Source organism: Maylandia zebra, linkage group LG20 (genome assembly GCF_041146795.1).
Source record: "Maylandia zebra isolate NMK-2024a linkage group LG20, Mzebra_GT3a, whole genome shotgun sequence".
Lineage (NCBI taxonomy): Eukaryota > Metazoa > Chordata > Actinopteri > Cichliformes > Cichlidae > Maylandia > Maylandia zebra.
Genome location: NC_135186.1, coordinates 4,225,011 through 4,239,835, shown reverse-complemented (window position 1 = coordinate 4,239,835; position 14,825 = coordinate 4,225,011). Strand labels below are relative to the sequence as shown.

Sequence of the window (14,825 nt, the reverse complement as noted above, 5' to 3'; positions counted from 1 at the left end):
TATTATATCACAATGAATTACCAACTGGATTAAAAAAGACAGCTGTGACTCTCAACAGCTCCAAAACCAAAGATTCACATATAGATGAGTAATTTGATTGTTTTTTTTAAGGAATTTGTGACATCAAGATACAGAATGTGACTAGGGGTTAGGTATAATTGAATATTCTTCCTTACTGCCCTAATCATGCTTCTCTTTATTTAGTGGGAACCAGTTTTATTTTACTTCATATTGTGGATATAAAGTGCATATCCCACAATAAAATTTGACATATTCGAAAATCAAATAATCTAGCGCTTAACAAACTTAACAAACTGCTTTTTGTTTCTTTGTGTTTCTTGGCATATTATCAATTATATTGTTAGTTAATTGATCTCGTGGCAGGTTAGGCCTCCAGTGCTTAACAAATTTGTGAGACCATCTACCACAAAAATAAGAAAATATAAATATTTTAGAAATCTGTCAAAAACATGTTTAAAATGACTGAATGCACTAAACTGAATTCATATTTTTACACACCCATTTTAGCTGGCACACTGGACAGAAATTAATCAAGAGAACATTCAAACACTAAAAAACAGATTTTATTTCTGTCTTTACAGGTGAAAGTAAGCAAATGCAATCTGGCATCTTAATCAAAAGATAACAATGTGCTGTCCAATTTTTCCATCTTTGTTTGTAAAACTTGTGGATATTGACAATAACTATATTTTAACATTAAAACCAACATTTCAAGAGCTTATGCATATTGGCTGACTGGCCATTAGCCATGAAACATAACAAATGATTTGGGTTATTACCATTCATCCATCTTCTTCTGCTTAACCAGGGGTCATGGTGGCAGCAGCCTAAGCAGAGAAGCCCAGACCTCCCTCTCCCTGGCCACCTCCTTTTGCTTGTCCGGGGGTCAGGGAAACAGTAAGGCATTCCCAGTCCAGCTGAGAAATATAATCTCTCCAGCATGTCCTGGGTCTGCCCTGGGGCCTCGAAATAGGGGAACATGCCCAGAACACTAGCCTAAGGATAGCCATAATTTGGAGAAAGCTCACTTTTGACTCTTGTATCCACGATCTTGTTCTTTCAGTAATTACCCAAAGCTTGTGACCATAGGTGGGATGTGGACATACACTCAGGGTATCTCAGGTACCCTGGCAGAGTGTATAAGGATCAAATGGCTCATAGCAATGGGCCAGACTCCCAGTATTCCCAAATGCCTTCTCCAAACCCACAGAACACATGTAGACTGGCAAACTCCCATCCACCCTCAAATATCCTTGATAGGGTAAAGAGCTGGTCCAGTGTCCCGTGACCTAGAACACTCCTTGTTCCTCCTGTATCCAAGGTTCGACTAACAGATGGACTCTCTTTTCCAGCACCCTGGGATAGACTTTGCTGGGGAGGCTTAGCAGTGTGATCCCCCTGTAGTTGGAGCAGACCCTCCAGTCCCCCCTTCTTGAAGATGTGAACCGCCACCCTCGTCTGCCAATCCAGAGGTACTGCCCCTGATCTACATGCAACAGTGTAGAGGTGTGTCCGAAGACAGCCCTACAAGATCCAGAGCCTTCAGGAACTCAGGGCGGACCTCATCCATCCCAGGAGCTCTGTCACCAAGGAGTTGTTTAATTGCCTCGGTGACCTCACCCCTGGTAATGGACGAGTTGTTCCCCTTGTGTCCAGACTCTGCTTCATCTATGGAAGACCTATCAGTGCAATATCCTCAGTTGAAGTCAGCAGTGCTCCACCAGTACTTTACACAGTGCAGGTACAGCACCCCTTTGCCCTCCTGAACGGCCTGACGGTTTGCCAGAATGTCTGTGAGGCAGTCCAAAAGTCTTTTTCCAAGGCCTCTCTGAACTCCCACACTCCCATAGTATTTGCTTCAGCAACTACTTGCTCTCTTCACTTGAGTTTCCAGAACATACAGACACAGATCTGATGATATGAATACAAAATAAATCATCGACCTGCAACCTAGGGTGTCCTGGTGTTACGTGCACTTATGGAAAAACTTATTGTGGTGTGAATGAGACACGACGGGTCCAAGGATCATAGTTTTGAGCCATCTTTATTGACATGCGTCACACCACAACAACACCAACCCCTGAGTCCCCGTGTTTGTTTGTTTTTTGTTGGTTTTTTTTGCCTGTCTCATTTGGCTCTTTTGCCATCAGAATTATTGTCTAAAGGCAAAGAAAGATGCCCAACGGATTTACTTTACCAAATTGACCATCCCAGCCTTGCCATAATGGTCCATTTGATTCACCTTTTATTGTTTATTTTATTTTCACTTGCTGAATACGGGACAGACTTGACTGGGGGAAAGAAGGGGAGAAAGAAAGAGGGAAAGAGAAACTGCTGAGAAGAGGGACGGGGGAGAAGGGCAAAAAACAAAGTCCCCGTGTTTTAACAGCATCTGCGTGATCTGCAGATGCCGCGCAGGTGTGTCCGCATGGCACCACGGGCCACGCCTCACCACATTTATGTTCAAACGTGGTGTTCGCTATTGATAAACTGTGGTTTGCACACAAGTCCAGTAATGGAACACTCATCTGGTTCAGATCTGGCGGGCCGTTCCTCCCAATCACACCCCTCCAGGTCAAACTGTCGTTGCCCACATGAACATTGAAGTCTGCCAGTAAGATGACAGAGTCCACCAACTTGTTCCCCAAACCAAAGGCACAGTGAACTGTTCTCTTGATCTTCTACTCATAAGGGTTTTTGAATGGCTCTTTGTCTGGTTTCTCACCCAGGACCAATTTGCCATGGGAGACCCTACCAGGGGGCACCCCCCCAACAACATAGCTCCTGGGACACACAAACCTGTCCACCACAATAAGGTAGCGATTCAAGAAGGTTATTACCAACTGGTAATTTAGGGCAGCTGTGGATAAACCATACATGTCAAGAGCCGTAGTTCAGCACACAAGCTGGACCCAGAAGCAGAGACAATACGCCAAGGTGCACGCAAAATAAACTTTATTTCTAATTACGGGTGTCCCGAAAGGGTCAAAGGAAAACACGCCGAGTAAATGGGAAACAAAGGGACCGGGAGATAAGCAACTCGGGAACGCCGTAATCAGGACCGTGGGAGGCTGCAACAGAAAGAGGAAGAGAGTTACTGGGGAGCGGGGGAATAACAGCATACGCGGGGTAGAGTTATTAATCTCACGATCAGGGCTGGGCCGTGGGAACCGGAGGGAGGGGTGAGGGTCCGCAGGAGAGCTGCAGGGAAACAGAGGAGATGATGACCGGTGGTGATCCGAACTCCAGGCGGGCAGGAGGACAGACAGGAGGAGGCTCAAAACATGCCGAACGGTTACCTGAGCACACAATGAAAGGATTAGCGTTGTTCAGAATTTCACAACCACCTTCACCTGGGGGCCAAGTTACCGCTGAAAGGTGACTAACAGACTGGCGTGGAGCAGCTGGCTGAGCGGGGTTAAATAGTCCACCTGATGATCGCCTGGAATGGGATGCAGGTGTAGAGTCGACAGCCACACCCGTGGGCGTGGGCATCCCATCAGCTCCTCAGACACCGGGCCGCGGACCATGACAATACATATGCTACATGCAGACATTTCTGCATCTCTGCTTTTTAAAGACACTTTGTATATAGTTTATTTGATGTAATATTTAATAGTGAACTGTAAATTTTGGCTTTTTTTCAAGGAAGCAATTTTTATTCAGTGTTTTCATAAAAGCCTTATTTTTATGCATTTACTACTACTGAAACCTTTCAAAATGAAGTTCCACCCCTGTGTGCATGGATTGTCAGCAGGGCAAAAGATTCAGCTCCCACATACCAAATAACTTACATATGAAATTATCTCGCAGGCCAGATATAATTGGATGTGGCCCGTGAGCCGTGACCTGGTCTAAACATTGTATCAAGCACTGTAAATAGGCATGCATGGGGATCAGGTGTGATCCCCTATTAGATCCTACCTTCTTTTATATATTAATGAATTGCAGAGCCAAAATTAATCTGGGTGTGGTATTTTATGCTTTTTCATGCTTATATGTCAGAGCTTCTTAAAAGTGGAACTTTTCTTTCAAACAATTGTTCAGGCACTAATTATGGCTGATAGGCTCCACTAAACAATTTAATTTGTTTTAATGACAGTACAAGGTGAGGAGGATTTTTTTTAACGATGCCTGATATCATAGCAAACAGCTAAATGTTAAGTGACTGCACAGTAAGAGTGATTGATAGATATTGAGATTTCTGCAGATGTTAAATGAGCATTATTAAACTCATGTCATGTGATTAACATGACTCTCGTCAATGTGGGTCAAACTTATTTACACAGAGGCTCTCCTTTCCCACAGTCTCAGTGAATGGCAACGCCTGTTTATGGGCTGGGTGCTCAGGCAAATTAAGGTACACTGTGCCATCTATTAATATGACTAATTTTCCTCAGCACACTGTACAGCAGGACTGGAAGATTCTGGTTCTTTTAGAAAAGCTCTGGTCTCGTTTTTGCAAGTCACATCTCGAATGAATAAAACTGCCTTTGTTCCCTACCTTTTATTAGCTGACTATGCAGTGGGAGGGAGTTCAGGTCCATTGTAAGTCCTCTTTGTGAAGGAATCCTGCTTCACAGTTGTGATTGTCGGGTTTCCTGAATGTATCTGAATAAAGAAACATACTTTCAATAAACAAAACTAATGGGGTATCCTTGATGACCCAAGAAACATTTGGGAATAGCTAAATTCTAGATTCAAACTCAAGTTTTCAGGGAGTTTTATGCCACTGAAACTTGTTCAACAGGTTTTTTATTTTGGGCTGCCATGCTATGTCAATGTTTTTGCTGCTGGCAGAGTTGCTGGACTGGCTTGAGCCACAACACTCAAGTAGCATGACTTCTGATCTAGTCTACCCACCTTCATTTATATGACAAGATATTATTTTACTCCTTCACAACAGATTTGCTGAAAAAACTAAAACCCAGAGTTCAAATGTGATCACAGGTATTGGGTTGGGGTTTTGCATATCCAGACACAGCTAAGGATTGTTTTGAATTTGGGTTAAGGGTTATTTTAAGTTATTTTGAACACATGACCAGTAGTCATGGGATTATTATGCATCACATGCACAAGTCTAATGAATTCTAAATGAGTCAGAATTGAAACAGAATTGCTAAATGTACTTTGAGAGGGTGCCAGGCCATACAAAAAAACGACTTTGATTCATTTAAAGAAAATTGTATCATACTGTATGATTGTATGTAAAGATAACTGAGGAAATGGTTAAGCTTCTTTACACAGACAGAAAGAGCAATTTCACTGGTCTGGCCCACTTGAAAATGAGCATGACATCCCTGGTGTAGAGTAAATAAATGTATGGTTAAATGTGGCTCGTGTATAAATGCCAGACCATTCCTCCACTCCATTCCATTCTTTTGGCACTGCCTTTTCACAATTGAACCAATTGCAAGGCCTGATAGGTGGGCCACAGTTAAAGACCAGCCAATCGCAGCGTCACTCTGCATAGAGCATTACGACCTGCAGACACAATTCCTATGTTTGTCACAGTGTATCATGTTGGTGAGGAGTTACTGTGGATAATTGGCGGTAGCACGCCGGTGTTCTGACAAACCATCCTACTTTGGCAAAACGTCCTACCAGTAGGATAATTTTACGCTGCCATATGACAAACTGCCCTACTTTGGCAAAATGTCCTACTGTATGTAATTTATGCATATTTCTGCTGCCAAACAATAATTCCAGCACAAATTTAAGTAGGTATGACGGTTTGCCACTTAACTTTGCCCATCAGAGTATGTTTGTAGCTGATATTCATAAAGCCAGTTCGGTTTGACACTTCTTTTTACCCATTAAAGTGTGCTTGTAGGTCACATTCACAAAGGTAGCATGTTTTGGCACGCAATTCTTCCTGTCAGAGTATGCTTCTACTTTATAATAACAAAGGTAGCATGTTTTGGCACGCAATTCTTCCCGTCAGAATTATGCTTCTAGTTTATAATAACCACAGTAGCATGTTTTGGCACGTAATTCTTCCAGTCAGAATTATGCTTCTTGCTCTTATTAACAAAGGTAGCATGTTTTGGCACGTAATTCTTCCTGTCAGAATTATGCTTCTAGTTTATAATAACAAAGGTAGCATGTTTTGGCACGTAATTCTTCCTGTCAGAGTATGCTTCTACTTTATAATAACCAGAGATGGGCAGTAACGCGTTACTTGTAACGCGTTACTGTAATCTGATTACTTTTTTCAAGTAACGAGTAAAGTAAGGGATTACTATTGCAAAATCGGTAATTAGATTACCGTTACTTTCCCGTAGGAACGCTGCATTACTGCGTTACTAAAACCGTGATTTTTTTTGCGAGAATGTCTCATGACAGTGACGTAAGCAAGTGCGACGTTGGTGACAGCAGCTGTGTGCAGATCAACAATGGATAATATATCGAGTGCGGGAGAGAGTATGAGCGTGCAGCGTTTAAAGCGTGGAAGTACTGACCTTACTTTGAGTTTGATTCCATAAAAAGTGACAAAAACATTAGCGTCCATCGTGCGTGGGAAGAAAACTTCTTTTTACAGCGAAAAAAACCCCTAAACTTCCGAGCAAGCACCGAGTAGCTACGACGTGATGGGAAACTCACAGAGACACTCGCGCGGATTCTTCAACTGACCGCAGCACACCTACACCAGGGTAACCCTCCGCCTACCCTGCTCCTGCTTTACAGGTGAAAATAGAGCAAAAGGACCGCTGAGTCTTTGACTTTATTTATTTTCTGCTGTGTTTTACTTGCATCTGTTTGAAAGAGTGAGTGAAAACACAAAAAATATTTTATTTTATGTGCTGGAATGTGCAGAAAATAGGTTTAAATGTTAAACTAATTTATTCAAGTCAGAGAATGGTGCATATAATTAAATGTTTTGCTTGATGCATAAAGTTAAAAGATTAAAACTGATAAAACAAGTTAAAAAAAGAGACTTTTCCATTTGATTACATTTTGTATGATGGATTATGTAGAAAAAGTAGAATTGGGCTGAAAGATCTATCACTTTATCACCTCTTCAGGTTGTAAATCGTGTTTTTAAAAAGTAACTAAGTAACTAAGTAATTAATTACTTTTGAAAATAAGTAATCAGTAAAGTAACGGGATTACTTTTTGGGGGGAGTAATCAGTAATTAGTTACTGATTACTTTTTTCAAGTAACTTGACCAACACTGATAATAACAAAGGTAGCATGTTTTGGCACGTAATTCTTCCCGTCAGAATTATGCTTCTAGTTTATAATAACCACAGTAGCATGTTTTGGCACGTAATTCTTCCAGTCAGAGTATGCTTCTACTTTATAATAACAACGGTAGCATGTTTTGGCACGCAATTCTTCCCGTCAGAATTATGCTTCTACTTTATAATAACAAAGGTAGCATGTTTTGGCACGCAATTCTTCCAGTCAGAATTATGCTTCTAGTTTATAATAACCACAGTAGCATGTTTTGGCACGCAATTCTTCCTGTCAGAATTATGCTTCTACTTTATAATAACAAAGGTAGCATGTTTTGGCACGCAATTCTTCCAGTCAGAATTATGCTTCTAGTTTATAATAACCACAGTAGCATGTTTTGGCACGCAATTCTTCCTGTCAGAATTATGCTTCTACTTTATAATAACAAAGGTAGCATGTTTTGGCACGCAATTCTTCCCGTCAGAATTATGCTTCTAGTTTATAATAACAAAGGTAGCATGTTTTGGCACGCAATTCTTCCTGTCAGAATTATGCTTCTAGTTTATAATAACAAAGGTAGCATGTTTTGGCACGTAATTCTTCCTGTCAGAATTATGCTTCTACTTTATAATAACAACGGTAGCATGTTTTGGCACGTAATTCTTCCTGTCAGAATTATGCTTCTACTTTATAATAACAAAGGTAGCATGTTTTGGCACGTAATTCTTCCTGTCAGAATTATGCTTCTACTTTATAATAACAACGGTAGCATGTTTTGGCACGTAATTCTTCCTGTCAGAATTATGCTTCTACTTTATAATAACAACGGTAGCATGTTTTGGCACGTAATTCTTCCTGTCAGAATTATGCTTCTACTTTATAATAACAACGGTAGCATGTTTTGGCACGTAATTCTTCCTGTCAGAATTATGCTTCTACTTTATAATAACAACAGTAGCATGTTTTGGCACGTAATTCTTCCTGTCAGAATTATGCTTCTACTTTATAATAACAACAGTAGCATGGTTTGGCACTTGTTTGTAGAAGCAGTCTGCATGCCAAGGTGCTTAAGTTATACAGCTGTCACCACTGAAGTGATTGGAACACCTGACTATATAAACTTTGACAATGAACTCACTCCATTATAGTTACAGTATATATTTACTGAATATATTTACAGATACATATATTTGACATTTATAGATCCAACAGAACACAGGGAGAAAGAACTGAAAAAGAAACAGTGTACAAATTATGCACATTTGTCGCACAGGTACTTGACCAGGCTGCTCTCATATTGAGCACATCCAAAATGTGCCCATCTGGAACAAAACTCGCACTGCACCTGAAGAGGGAGAAGGGGGGGGGGGGGTGTAAGTGTGTTAACCAACATTATGAATTTGATGAGAAAATAATTACTACAGTGGCTTGCAAAAGTATTCGGCCCCCGTGAACTTTTCCACATTTTGTCAGATTGCATTCACAAACATGAATCAATTTTATTGGAATTCCACGTGAAAGACCAATGTCTCTACCAGTCTGTAGCTGGTAGAGTCAGACCCTAAAAGACTGGCAGCTGTAATTGCAGATAAAGGTGGTTCTACAAAGTATTGACTCAGGGGGCTGAATAATTACGCACACCCCACTTTTCAGTTATTCATTTGTAAAAATTGTTTGGAATCATGTATGATTGTTGTTCCACTTCTCACGTGTGCACCACTTTGTATTGGTCTTTCACGTGGAATTCCAATTAAAATTGATTTGTGTTTGTGGCTGTAATGTGACAAAATGTGGAAAAGTTCAAGGGGGCCGAATACTATTGCAAGCCACTGTATATTGCATTTGTGGTTTATTTGTTTTACCATTTCAATCATACTGGAGTCAGGATCGGCTTCCAGCATGGAACAAACCACACAGTAGTCATCAGCATTACCTAGAAACACACTGACATTAAACCTAACAGTTTTAAACAAAACTGAAAGTGCTATTGCAATACAAAAGCACATGACTCAACTTACTTTGATGTTCTAGCAGTTCGCAAGCAATTTCAGTGCGGTGCAGCCCAATGGCTTCTGGAGTGGACAGTAACGTCTCCACTCAGAAGGTAGTGTTCGGCAAACTGTAATATGTTACAGTAATTGCAATTGATTAACTTAATTCTAGTTAAATACATTAAATACAATTGCTTATTAAATACCTTCAACACTAAAACTCCACAACTGCTGGAGTCCATCTGCTTGTTGTGTGGCAGAGTCTCCATTTTCCAATCCACTCGGGACTCTTCCTTTCCTTTCATCTTCAGAAAATTCCTAATAAAAACAAAACAAGTTTTTAAAATGTAGCCAGCATTTTGCTCTAAATAAAAAGAAAAAAAAAAAACCACAAACCAAACAACCTAAAACAGATAATTAATGAATGATGAATACCTCCAGTTACGCATAACTTTCCTTTCATAACAACCTTCATTTCCAAGAGGGTCTAACAGCAGTACAGATTGTGAGGAGATTTTGACAACCTAAAATAAAAATTGTATTTAGTAGAATTTGTGTATTACACTCACTTAAATAAACATAATCAATTGTAAGCATTTTCAAAATAAGAATATGCTGCTAAAAAGAACAGTAAAACAAAAAAGAGAAAGAACACATGAGGTGTGAACATGTACCACAAGGATCCAGTGTGCACCAGAGTTCAGTGGGCACAACCAAATGTCCTCAGCCGGAAACAACATCTGTGGAATATTTTTAAGTTTATAAAGGTTTAGATTTATTTACATAACATACACTATATAACCAATATAACATCTACATTACCTTGCTGACACATTTGAACTTCCCAGAAAACAGAGAGGTTGCAACAACGCAAGACAACTGATACACAGGGTTCTGAAAAATGCAAGATTTTTTTTTTTTTTAAATGATTACAAAATTGTATAAAATACATTTGTGAAATAACTGGCATACGTTCTTACTTGCCTTTTGTTTCTTAATGAGGCAGTGCAGGTATGCATCAATGACCTGTTTGGATTAAAAGAAGATTATTTTTACAGACCACCACTAGGACCAAAAATGATTATTTCACTTACCTCATCAGAAAGCCACCCACTGTCCTCCAGTGTGCGAAAAGAAGAGTCATACAATTTGTATGGCCCAACGACTGCCTCCACACGCCCGGTGTCTTTTGCAGCCCAAAGCCACTTCACTAAAAAACAAAATATGATAAGTTTCTTTAGTAATAACAGTTGCCATTTGAAAATCACGGTCAATGGCCAACGGGCCACAAGCAGACAAGGGCCAACGGGCCAACAACATCAACATGCCAGAGGGGAGTAGCTTTATGTAAATCAGAAATTAGCCAAAATTGGACCAACAGGTCAAAATTAGCAAGAGGGGAGAAAAAAATAAAACATTCTATCCATTTGACTAGCCAAACAGGCAACAATTGACCAACCGGTCAGAATGAGATTTTTAGCTATGCCACGTTTTTCTTGCGTGCTGGGTTTCTGGGGGGTCACTGGTACAAGCTCTTCTGGTGCTTGGACTGATTTTACCTGAGCTATTTTTGGTGCAAACTGAATGACAGAGGATCTGTTATTTTGCAGCGCTTCATGTTGATGCTGAGGACTGCAAGGCCACATCTCAGAAGATGGGCTACTCTCAACAGGTTCAGCTGGAGTTGAGACTTGGACAGGGTGGCTTGTTCTATAGGGTTTAATGTGGTCAATACTGTATAGACTTTTTAAAGTATTTCCCTCAGCGTTTTTCAGTCTAACACATTTTCCACTGAAGTCATCAATTGTGTAGGGACCTGAAAAATCCGGTTCAAGTCTTCCTCCTTTTCGCCCACGTTTCCTCATATTTAGAAGCAGAATTTGATCCCCTACATTGTACACAACATTTTTGTACTTTTTCAGGGCCCGCTTGGCGTATGCAACCTTTTGCTTGTCTTGTGACTTCGCAATGTTTTCTTGTGCAGTTTCTTTAACTGCATGTTGTGCTTCACTTTCAGACTGTACATAGTCACTGTACCTTTTGTCGTCTGGCAGAATGATGTTGGAAATCTAAAATTTTGTAGATATTAGCAATTAAAACAAGATGATATCATATTCATAAAGACATTACTGGGTTTTTTTCTTAAATGGTTTCAATTCTTAGTTCTAACATAGAAAGAATTTGACAAACACTCACCGGCACTTGAGCAGGCACTTCTGATGGAAATACTGCCTCTCTTCCATACATCAGAAAAAAAGGTGTGTATTTTGTTGTGGTGTGTACTTTTGACCGAAGTGAAAACAGGGTGGGCTCTAGATACAGATCCCAGTTATTCTGCTGGTCATTCACCAGTTTTCGGAGGGCTCTAAATGCAGGCATAGAAATATGTAAACACAGTAAGTAAGACAGAAAGTTTAATTAGAAGTAAAGAAATTAATAAATTATTAAGTAACAATTAAGTTTGAATAACATAAGTAATGTTATTAAAAACTGTTAGATAAAAATTAGGCATACCTTTTTATGTTGTCATTGGTCTTTTCATCTAGACCATTGATCTGTGGATGGTATGCTGCTGTGACACTTCTTTCAATTTGCAATAACTTGCAAAGATCAGAGTTGAGCTTCAACAGATAAGGACAAGGTTATACTGCTTATACAAGCACACAAGAAAAAATCTTTGACCCCAGTGAAGTAAAGTTAAAAAATGTAACTGAAAATTATTTAACACTAGAGCTGGGCGATATGAGATATTTTCATATCACGATATGTTTTTTTAATTTCAGGCGATAACGATATCTATCACGATGTAAGCCAAATAACTATATTTGTAAGATTTAAATGTGCCGTTGCTCACAAGTAAAATGTGAAATAATCAGCAGCTTGTTTTGATTTAAATATTTATTTCCCATAATAAGTTCAACAGGGTAGATGTACTTAAGGAACATGAGACTTTTTCAGATAAATAAAGGCAAATATTGCAAACTACACAAAAGGCAGCCGCTAAAGCGTTTAAGTTTCAAAATAGAACAAATGAAACAGACTAAATTGTCAATTCCACTTAGAAACAAAATATTAATTCTAAAAATAAATCTTAGTTTGTTTTACAGAAGAACAGACAAAACTGACTAACTTTTGTCAATATCAAATAAACTGAGAACTAAAAGGAAATTCTCAATTTCTCCTTGTTGTATAGCTGAGCTTTTCAAACAGTTTTAACAGTTACTTCAGTCTGACAAAAGCCGAATGACGAATTAGCGCTTCCAGTCAGAGACTGAGGCTACGTCCACACGTACACGGGTATTTTTGAAAACGGAGAGTTTCCGTTTTAAAAAATAATCCCGTCCACACATAAAGGAAGAAATGAAGGAAAACGCTGCTATGAACATGCCAAAGCAGCAGGTGGCGCTAGATTCCTAACCGTGCAGAAATGTTGGCCAATCAGAAGTCTAGAAGCCTCGGTGGGAAAAAGTAAACAAAGCTGGGGCATAGAAGCAGAACCGAGTCGTATGTGTGGAGGGACAGTAACTGTGTGTATATGTAAGCATTTAAACACTGCAGAGAGTAGAATTAACAGTATTGTAGAAATTCATTTCACCGAAACAATAACGTGGCGCACAGTGTGACGCATGCACCAGTTTATTGTATTTCCAGACTTGCTTTCGGCACAATTTACAGTGCACGCTACTCTGTTTTTTGTCAGACTTGAAATAGCCGAAATACCTTCACACTACGGAACTTCTTTGGCTCTTCCGTTCGACAATCTCTCCGGCGTTGGAACCATCATCTGTTTTCTCTTCGGTCACGCTCGGTTGATTTTTCTAGTCGGCACACTCATTTCCTCCATTACGCGCTGGCTCCATTACCCGCTGGCTGCTTCCCAAACAAACACACGTGCGGCTTGGCACTTGTGCTGTACGTAACAAGTCACGCGACGTGACGCTGCGGCTGTGATTGGTTCGGCTCTTCGCTACTTAATTTGGATTGGCTGACCTTTTTTTTTTTTTTTTTTTGAGGACAAGAGCGGCGAGGTCTATCGCGATAGCTTAATTTCTCTATCGAGTAAAAGTTATATCGCGATACATATCGTTATCGTTCTATCGCCCAGCTCTATTTAACACTTACTTCATTCACAAACTCTCTGCATTGGTCTGACAAAATCCTTTTGGGGCAGCCATGTCTATATATAATGGAGCACAAGTGCTGGGTTACCTCAGATGCAGATTTAGTTTTTAATGGGAAAGCTTCAACCCATTTTGAAAAGTAGTCAGTTGCAGTAAGTATATACTGGAAGCCACACTTCAGACACCTATCAAGGACAAATTAATAATTTGAATAACAATTTGTATAATGTACACATTAACATTGATGGTTAAAATTAGTTGGCAAACCCTCCTGCCTTTATGAATATGAGCTACAAGCATAGTTTGATGGGTAAACGGGGCATAATATTTACCTGAATACACTGCAACGGTTGCACAGCAGTCAGTGGTTTCCCAACTTTTTGACACTGGTCACATTCCTGAATCTTTAAGGTAAAAATATTTATGGAGTTCACGTAAATGTTCAACATTCTCATTTGTAAAAAACAAAAACACTTAATGACATATTCTCTAACGAACAAACTATTTAGCAACAATAGTTTGTGTGCGTGTCTTCAAATCTCTGCCAGGCCTACAGGTTATTACTGTAATATCACTAATTAACCATATTTATTTATATTTTGCAAGTGTACAGTTTCTCTTTTAACTGATATCAAAAAATTTACTTATTTTAAACGCTATTTAACAACAGTACAAACAGTTAATACATACCCATGTTTTAATGTCAACTGTCATACCAAACCAGTAAAATCTGGAACACACTGCATTTAGCGTTTTGTGTGTGCCAGTGTGTCCTCCAATTGGAGATGAATGAAACTCATGAAATATCTTCCTGGCATCATCCATGGTTTTTACTACTCTTCTGGATCCAACAAAGAGTTCTCCATCTGCAGTAAAACAATATATATTTAGAAATTAATTTAACCACATATATGAGTTGTTAGTATTAACAATAAATTACTGACCCTTTTGTTTGAATTTGAGGCATATCTTCTGAGGTTTTGCCTCTGAGCCTTGTCATATCCTGAAGGGTAGGAGCCCGCAGAAATGAACGCGTAAATCTCTTCCCACTTCTTCTCCATATCTACGAATGTCAGTAAACATTTTCTTATGAGCTTCAATATGTGCAGTTGACAATGCAAATAATTTAACTTATTAAATAATGAAATTACCGAAACAGCCTTAAAACACCGAAGCTGCGGACTCAAAAGTGTTGTGCAAATACCACGCGTCCGGTAACTTGACAGCAGACTTCACCGTATCTGCAAATTCGACAGTTTTGTGCAGAAAGCAGATAGCGACTTCACTTTAATATTGACAAACAATCACAAAGGCTTAAAAAAATCAAGTATCAACGTCAATAAAAAGTACTAATACTTACTACTTACCTATTCTCCTGCAAATATGACAATGGAGTAGCGTGAAATCACAGCCGGATGCGCTTAGCTTCCCTTTTTGTGTTGTGCGCATGCTCGCACATGCTCAGGAACAACGGGTAGGACGGTTTACGGGGTAGGAGAAATTCCCAGAACA

At 39.5% G+C, this 14,825-nt stretch overlaps 1 long non-coding RNA gene across 2 annotated transcripts; it reads right to left on the bottom strand.

Annotated features, from left to right (window-relative positions):
* Window positions 1–13,483: 13,483 nt before the first annotated feature.
* On the bottom strand, window positions 13,484–14,748 carry LOC143414315 (uncharacterized). 2 transcript variants are annotated; one of them, XR_013094839.1, is made up of 6 exons: window positions 14,681–14,748; window positions 14,465–14,554; window positions 14,258–14,376; window positions 14,004–14,179; window positions 13,646–13,717; window positions 13,484–13,498 (listed from the first exon to the last, which is right to left on the bottom strand). It is a non-coding gene; the product is annotated as an uncharacterized LOC143414315 (long non-coding RNA). The 2 variants fall into 2 exon arrangements; XR_013094842.1 differs by having other exon boundaries at window positions 14,674–14,713.
* Between the last annotated feature and the right edge of the window lie 77 nt (window positions 14,749–14,825).